The sequence below is a fragment of the Piliocolobus tephrosceles genome, chromosome 20 (assembly GCF_002776525.5).
Source record: "Piliocolobus tephrosceles isolate RC106 chromosome 20, ASM277652v3, whole genome shotgun sequence".
NCBI lineage: Eukaryota > Metazoa > Chordata > Mammalia > Primates > Cercopithecidae > Piliocolobus > Piliocolobus tephrosceles.
In genome coordinates this window covers 26,766,658-26,774,426 of record NC_045453.1, presented here as the reverse complement: position 1 = coordinate 26,774,426, position 7,769 = coordinate 26,766,658, and positions in this window count along the sequence as shown.

The window sequence follows — 7,769 nt, the reverse complement described above, 5'->3', positions numbered from 1 at the left end:
TGTATTTTAATCATATGCAACTGTGTTTATATTAAATTTTAAAATTATGTTACATTAAATGCATCAAATATCTATGAAGTATATGTGACTTTTCATTTACAAGGATGCTTTTGCATTCTTATGAAGACATGAGATCTCCTCTAGTGTTCTTTTTTCATACTTTTTGTAGAAATAGTTCATGGTTCTTATAAATTTGCTTCAAGAAAAATGGCAGCACGAGGGTGAGGATAAATAGGCGATGGATGTGGGGCCAGCAGGGAGGGAGTGACAGAAACCAAGATAAACTAAGAAACAAGTGTCCCTTTGAAAAGGCTGCCAATGCCTAGACCCAGCAGTTGTGATGTGACAATATTGCCAAACCTTTTAATCGTTAAAGGAGAGATTAGAACTTTAAATTTATTTATTTATTTATTTATTTATTTATTTATTTATTTATTTATTTGAGACGGAGTCTCACTCCATCGCCCAGGCTGGAGTGCAGTGGTGCAATCTCGGTTCACTGCAAGCTCCACCTCCCAGGTTCACGCCATTCTCCTGCCTCAGCCTCCCGAGTAGCTGGGACTACAGGCGCCTGCCACCACGCCTGGCTAATTTTTTATATTTTTAGTAGAGACCGGGTTTCCCCGTGTTAGCCAGGATGGTCTCGATCTCCTGACCTCGTGATCTGCCCACCTCAGCCTCCCGAAGTGCTGGGATTAGAGGTGTGAGCCACTGCGCCTGGCCAGAACTTTAAATTTTTATATGAAGTTTCCTGATTTTTAAGTGTTGGCAATTGGCCGGGTATGGTGGCTCATGCCTGTAATCCCAGCACTTCGGAAGGCATAGGTGGGAGACTCACTGGAGCCCAGGAGTTCAAGATCAGCCTGGACAACATAGGGGGACCTCATCTCTACAAAAAAATGAAAAGAAAAAAAAAAAATCCAGGTGTAGTGGTGTGCACATGGAGTCCCAGCTATCTGGAAGGCTGAAGTGGGAGGATGACCTGAGCCCAGGAGGTCCAGACTGCAGTGAGCCATGGTGTGGGTGACAGAGTGAGACCCTATCTTAAAAAAAAAAAGGTTGGCAATTAATCCTCACTTGAAAAAACACACTTCCCTCTAGCAACACCATAGAAGACTTATCACAAAGCTCTTGCCCCCGGCCCCTTCCTTTTATCTCTGACTTGGTGGAATGGGGAAAACTGATCCGCAAGGAGGCTGAGTGCTAGAAGATGAAAGGAACCGGGTGTCAAGAATCAATGGCTTTGGCAGTTGACAAGAGATAAAGACAAAGGTTCAATCAACATGAGACCACACTTTTAATGTCACAGACATGAAGGAAATGAAAATTACAACAGCAATCTTAATGAGACACCTTTCTAAAATTAAGCAAATACAGAATAATTTAACTGTTAACACCCAATTTTAACGTGGGTACAAAGAAACCATCCCTTTCGCACGTTTGTTCATCCATTCATCCATCCATTCACCCATCCATGGAAGTGCCAAGTATAATGCTGAGTTATAGAGACTCAGCCTGGTCTCATGGAAGACCATCCAGTTGAACAGGAATTTGGCCATATGTATCAAATGCCTCTGAAACATGACTACCCTTTGATCCAATACTTTAACATCTGGAAAATGCTTCTAAGGCAACAGTCTAGGAAATCTGTCATGTTTATAATAGCAGAAAGTGTCAAACACTTAAATGCCCAATGTGGCCAGGGAGTTAATTCATCCAAGGTACTTAAAGCCCCCAACCCCTATTTTAAATTTATTTGTGACATCTATAATGGAAAACAAAATTCCTGCTTTCAAGACAGTATTTCAGAATGAGCAATATAGGTATGATATTGATATGGAAGGAAAGAAATACCAAAAGAGGGTATTTCTTAGTGACAGGATTATAGATTATTATTTTAAACTTTATCCTCTGTGTGTTTCATAATAAATTTGCGATGAAAAAACAAAAAGCAGTTTTCAAATGTTTGTTCTCAGAACACTTTGCACTATTAAAAATTATATAAGATCTCAAAGAATTTTTACGTGGGTTGAGCTATAACTATTTGCCACATTCAAAATTAAAACTAAGAATTTTAAAAATTAGTATAATTTCATCTCAAAGAAATAAATCCCTTCCATTTTAACATAAATAACATTTTTATGAAAAATGATTTTTTTCTAAAAATTTTTCAACAGAATTATTTGTTTTGTTCCAAAACACAACAAGGCAAAAATAATGATAGTTTTACATTTTTTGCAACTCTCTTTACTATCTGCCTGAATAGAAGACAGCTGGATTCTCGTATCTGCTTCTGCATTCAATCTGTCGCCGTATGTTGTTTGGGTTAAAGCATGCAAAGCAACTCCAGCCTCTTGCAGGTCTGTAGCTGGAAAAGGGAGAAGTATTTGAACAGCCTTTTTGGGTAATTGCAGGCAGTTTCTACACCACCACCAAAACCTGGCAAGTGGTAGTTGCTCAAAGTTGGTTGCAGTGTGGAATCTGAAACCTACCATTGAACTTCTTTTTTGTTGTTTTGTTTTTTGGTTTTATTTTAAATGGAGTCTTGCTCAGTCACACAGGCTGGAGTGCAGTGGTGTGGTCTCGACTCACTGCAACCTCCGCTTCCCAGGTTCAAGTAATTCTCCTGCCTCAGCCTCCTGAGTAGCTGAGATTACAGGCATAAGCCACCACCACATCCAGCTAATTTTTGTATTTTTAGTAGAAACGGGGTTTCACCATGTTGGCCAGGCTGGTCTTGAACTCCTGACCTCAGGTAATCTGCCCACCTTGGCCTCCCAAAGTGCTGGCATGGCGTGAGCCACCGCTCCTGGCCTGAACTTCTTATTATCTGTGCCTGTGAGAGGATGAGAGTGAAAAAGCTTAGTATTATGATGAAGACAGTTTGACCTCATAAATCCTCTAGAAGGTTCAGGGACGTTCAGGGATTCCTGGGCCACCCTTTGAGAATCACTGTCTCAAAGTATGTGTCGCTCTCAGAGGCAGCCCCAGGACAACTGGAGTGATGGCTTCACTTTGCATATATTTGGATGACCTTTCAAATTGTTCATTTCATTTTTCCACTGCACATTTCAATTAAAAAAAAAAACTTTCCTGTGGCCATTGTCATAGATTGGTTGTGTGGGAAGCAGACTCTGAGATGGAGATTGGCCTAGGGCGTTCATATTTCTTGCCTCCTATTCTATTTACCACAAGAAGAAAAAACCCACAAGAAGTCACATGATACGGAAAAATTATTAGCTCTTCATAATACTATATTTTCAATTCTATTTGAAGAAATATTTACAGATGCTTCTGATTTAAAACAAGTTTCTGACTAAAGAGTTCCTGCCGTAGAATCCATGGACAACATTGTAATATCTATACAATTTCATTTTACCTACATTTTTCATGATGATATCTTGAAACAAGGCAGAAAAATGGCAGAAAATATATTCCCTTCCTCATCCCCCTCCATGAATAGAGAGTTTACCAGGGACCCCTGTAACTCCCCCACCCCTGGCATTGGTGTTATCTCTCTGTGGATTCTGACTCAGCGTGGGGTTGGGTGAACTTCACCATGAAGCCAGTACTGGAGCCAGGTCTCACAAAATCAGATGTTAGATTAGGTGACTCTCACCCTATCTGAGCTCCAACCATTTAGTGTGTCCCCAAATCTAGACTAGGACCCATGAGGTCAAGATCTCCGTCCTCTGTCATTTAGGAGCTCCTGGGGTCCCTTTCTTTCCAAACTCAGAACCGAAAGTGACTGGGATTCCATCTTCAAAAAGTGTTAGAAGCATAAAAGTGAGCCACCTCTAATGAAAAAAAAAGTCTGGTAACAGCACTTTGGGAGGCTGAGGCGGGTGCATCACAAAATCAGGAGTTCGAGACCAGCCTGGCCAAGATGGTGAAACCCCATCTCTACTAGAAGTACAAAAATTAGCCTGGGGCGGTGGCGGGTGCCTGTAATCTCAGCTACTCGGGAGGCTGAGGCAGGAGAATTGCTTGAACCTGGGAGGTAGAGGTTGCGGTGAGCCAAGATTGCGCCACTGCACTCTAGCCTGGACGACAGAGCAAGACTCCATCTCAAAAAAATTGAAAAAAAAAAAAGACCTGTTAAGACTGTTCTAAGTGTTTTGCATATATTAACTAATTTAACCCTCACAACAATGACATGTGGTAGATTCTATGGTGTTCCCCATTTTACAGAAAGATTAAGTCTGGCTACATATTTACCTGGCTGTCCATGGTGGAAATCTCATAAACTGTTCGTCTCTCCCCTGTGCACACCTTATCAGTTCTGCTTCCAAATTATGTCTTTATTGTTTCCTCTGTTCCCCAATTCCTCTTTCTCTTACTTTCTTCTCCCCTCCTACCAGGGTCACACGTCTTTGTAGTTGCCTGTTGACTTGACTGAATCCCTCTCTTTGAGGTCATGGACTGTGCCCAGTTACCTACTGAGCCCGACTAATAGCAGGTGCTCCAGGAACATCCATGGAATGAATTCACTGTAACTCAGTTGCCCATGGAGTAGACACTGTCAGTGGCCATCAGCTATTTCCCATCCCCAGTTACCTGCTAAAAGATAAAACCCTGTTTTTGCTTCTTTGGCAATATGTTCACCCCCGGAGAGAAATCATATTTGTTTAAATTAGTGACCCTTAACCCTGACTTACCCTTTAGGATTGCCTAAATTATTAGAACTACCTATCCTCCGGCTCCACCTTCAAAGATGAGGATTTAGATTTCTTAAAGCTCCCTGATTGATATTAACATACAGCCAGTGCTGAAAACCATGAGTCTAAGCCTAAGGTAGCAAACTGACCCATAGGCCAGATACAATTGCCACCTGTTTTTGTAAATGAAGTTTTATTGGAACATAGCTACACCCATTTGTTTATGCACGGTCTATGGATGTTATTGCTCTACAATGACAGTGTTAAACAGTTGAAATGAAGATCGTATGTCCCACAAAACCTAAAATATTTATTATCTATTTCTACTTAAGTTTTATATATGGTGCAAGCTATTATTCAAAGTTCTTTTTATTTTCTTTTTCTTTTTTACAAATGAATGACAAATGGATGTCCACTATCTTGTGCTGAAAGACAATCCTTTCTCCATTGGGTTACCTTTGTAACGTGGTCAAAAACAAATTGACGGTGTATGTGTGGGTCTGTTTCTCCCTATTCCAGGGATTGGCAACTATAGCTTTTGGACAAAACCTGGACCACTACCTGCTTGCTTGTTTGTGTGGGTTTTTTTTTTTTTTTAATTTAACATGTTTATTTTATTTTTAAAATAATGTTTAAACTATTTTAAAGATGACTACATATTAGAAAAAAATAAAAATACAAAATTTGCATGCAAAAAGTTCAAACTAGGTGAAAGAGTACACAGGAAAATTCTCCCTCTCATCCCCACCCAGTTCATCCAGTTCTCCTCCCTGTAAGCAACCAACTATTACCAGTCTCCTTGATGACTGTCTAAGTCGCTACAGGAATATAAGCTTTTAAAAACTTCCTATTGAACCATGATATCCACAAGAATTTTTTAAACCTGTGTGTGTTGAGAAACACATAACATTAAATTTACCATCTTAACCGTTTAAGTGTACAGCCCAGTGTCTTGTTTTTCTAAGACCACCAGAGCGAGCACAAAAGAACCAGCAAGTAGGCAAAGGTCAGGCGCAAAACTGCACGTTTATTTTGGTAACCTAAGGTGTGCGGGAGAAGTCTGTCGGCCTCCGGCAAAGGAGGCCGGCAGAGTCCCCCCGCGGTGGGGCTCTCGGACAGACTTCCCACAGTCCCGACATCCCGACAGGAGTGGGGCTGCAAGAAGGCCGCCGGGGCTGTGAGAAGGCTGCCTGGCTCAATGGCGGAGAGCGGCTTTTCTAGGAGTGGGAGGGCACTAGGTGGGGCATGGGCGTGTCAGGGGCGTTCCGCAGGTGCGACCAGGTAAATCTTGGTCTCTTCAGATTGACGTCACCTGGCGCATGCCCAGTTGGTCTGCACCCTCCCTGGGTGCCGGCTGCATTTTCGCGCTCGCGGGAAGAGTTGGGGGTGGGGGATGAAGAACCCGGAAGTGCACCATCTTGCCTCGGTTCGTCCAAACACCCAGTAGTGTTAAGTACCTGCACATTGTTGTACAACCATCACCACCATCCATCTCTAGAATTCTTTCTTTCTTGCAAAACTGAAGCTCTATCCCCATTAAACAACTCCCCATTCTCCCCTCCCCCCAGCTCCTGGCAACCACCATTCTACTTCCTGTCTCTATGAATCTGAATACTCCAGTTACCTCATATAAGTGGAATTATACGGTACTTGTCTTTTTGTGATTGATTGGTTTATGTCACTTAGAATAATGTTCCCAAGGTTAATCCGTGTTGTAGCATGTATCAGAATGGTCTTCCTTTTTAAGACTAAATAATATTCTGTTGTATGGAGAGGCCACATTTTGCTTCTCTCTCCATCTGTGATGAGCACTTGGGTTGTTTCTACCTTTAGGCTATTGCGAATATTCCTTCTTTCAATTCTTTTGAGTGCATGCCCCGAAATGAAATTGCTAGGTCATATGGTAATTCTAGTTTTAATTTTGCCGGGAACCTCTATACTGTTTTCCATAGAGGCTGCACCATTTTATATGTCTCAGTAGTCCACAAGGGTTCCAGTATCTCCACATCCTCACCAACACTTTTCTGGTTGTGGTTGTTTGTGTGTTTTGGTTTTTTGCTAGTAGATAACCTTAGTGGATAGGAGGTGATATACAGAATGTATTTTAATTACAAAAATTAAATCATGTTTACATATTTAAAACTTCAAACAACACCAAAGTTTATAAAATTGAAATAGCAGGTCCCCTACCCTCTCTTCCCCACCTGATACACCCTCAGTCTCTCCCCACATGGAAGCACTGTTAATAGTTAGGGATTTGGAAATTGTATTGTCATTCTTCTTCTTTTTTTTTTTTTTTTTTTAAGACAGAGGCTCACTGTGTTGGCCAGGCTGGAGTGCAGTGGCATGATCTCGGCTCACTGCAACCTCCGCCTCCCGGGCTCAAGCAATTCTCTTGCCTCAGCCTTCCAAGTAGCTGGGATTACAGGCGTGTGCCACCACGCCTGGCTAATTTGTATATTTTTAGTAGAGACAGGGTTTCACCATATTGGCCAGGCTGGTCTCAAACTCTTGACCTCAGGTAATCTGCCTACCTCTGCTGGGATTACAGGTGTGAGCCACCGTGTAATACAGCCACCTGCTTGTATTGTTATTCTTGAGCTCAGAAAACTCAGATTATGGTTGCACTCCTTCTACTCTTCCCTCCTTACACTCACTTCCATTGCCTACTTCCCTGACAAGAACCTTAGTAGGTAAATATTATTATCCCCATTTTGCAGCTGAAGAATTTGAGGCTCAGTGAGAAGTAGGTTACTTAAGGACACAAGGCAAAGCCAAGAGTTCAAATCCAGGTGAGTGGGGCTGACTCCAAGTTCAATGTTCTTTCCACAGCTTTCTCTGCCTGGCTTCTGTCCAGACTCTTAGAGTTTAGTTGGTATGTCACCACCTGTATTTTTTCAAATAAAGTTTTATTGAAACACAGCTGCATCCATTTAAACCTTTCCTTTGATTGCTTTCACACTACAATGGCAGAATTGCAGTGTGAAACAGAGACCATATGGCCCACAAAGCCTAAAATATTTGCTATCTGGACCTTTCCAGAAAAAGTTTGTTGACTCCTGACCTAAGTCAATTACAGCAATCCTACTACCCTTTGCAGGGACTGGTTTG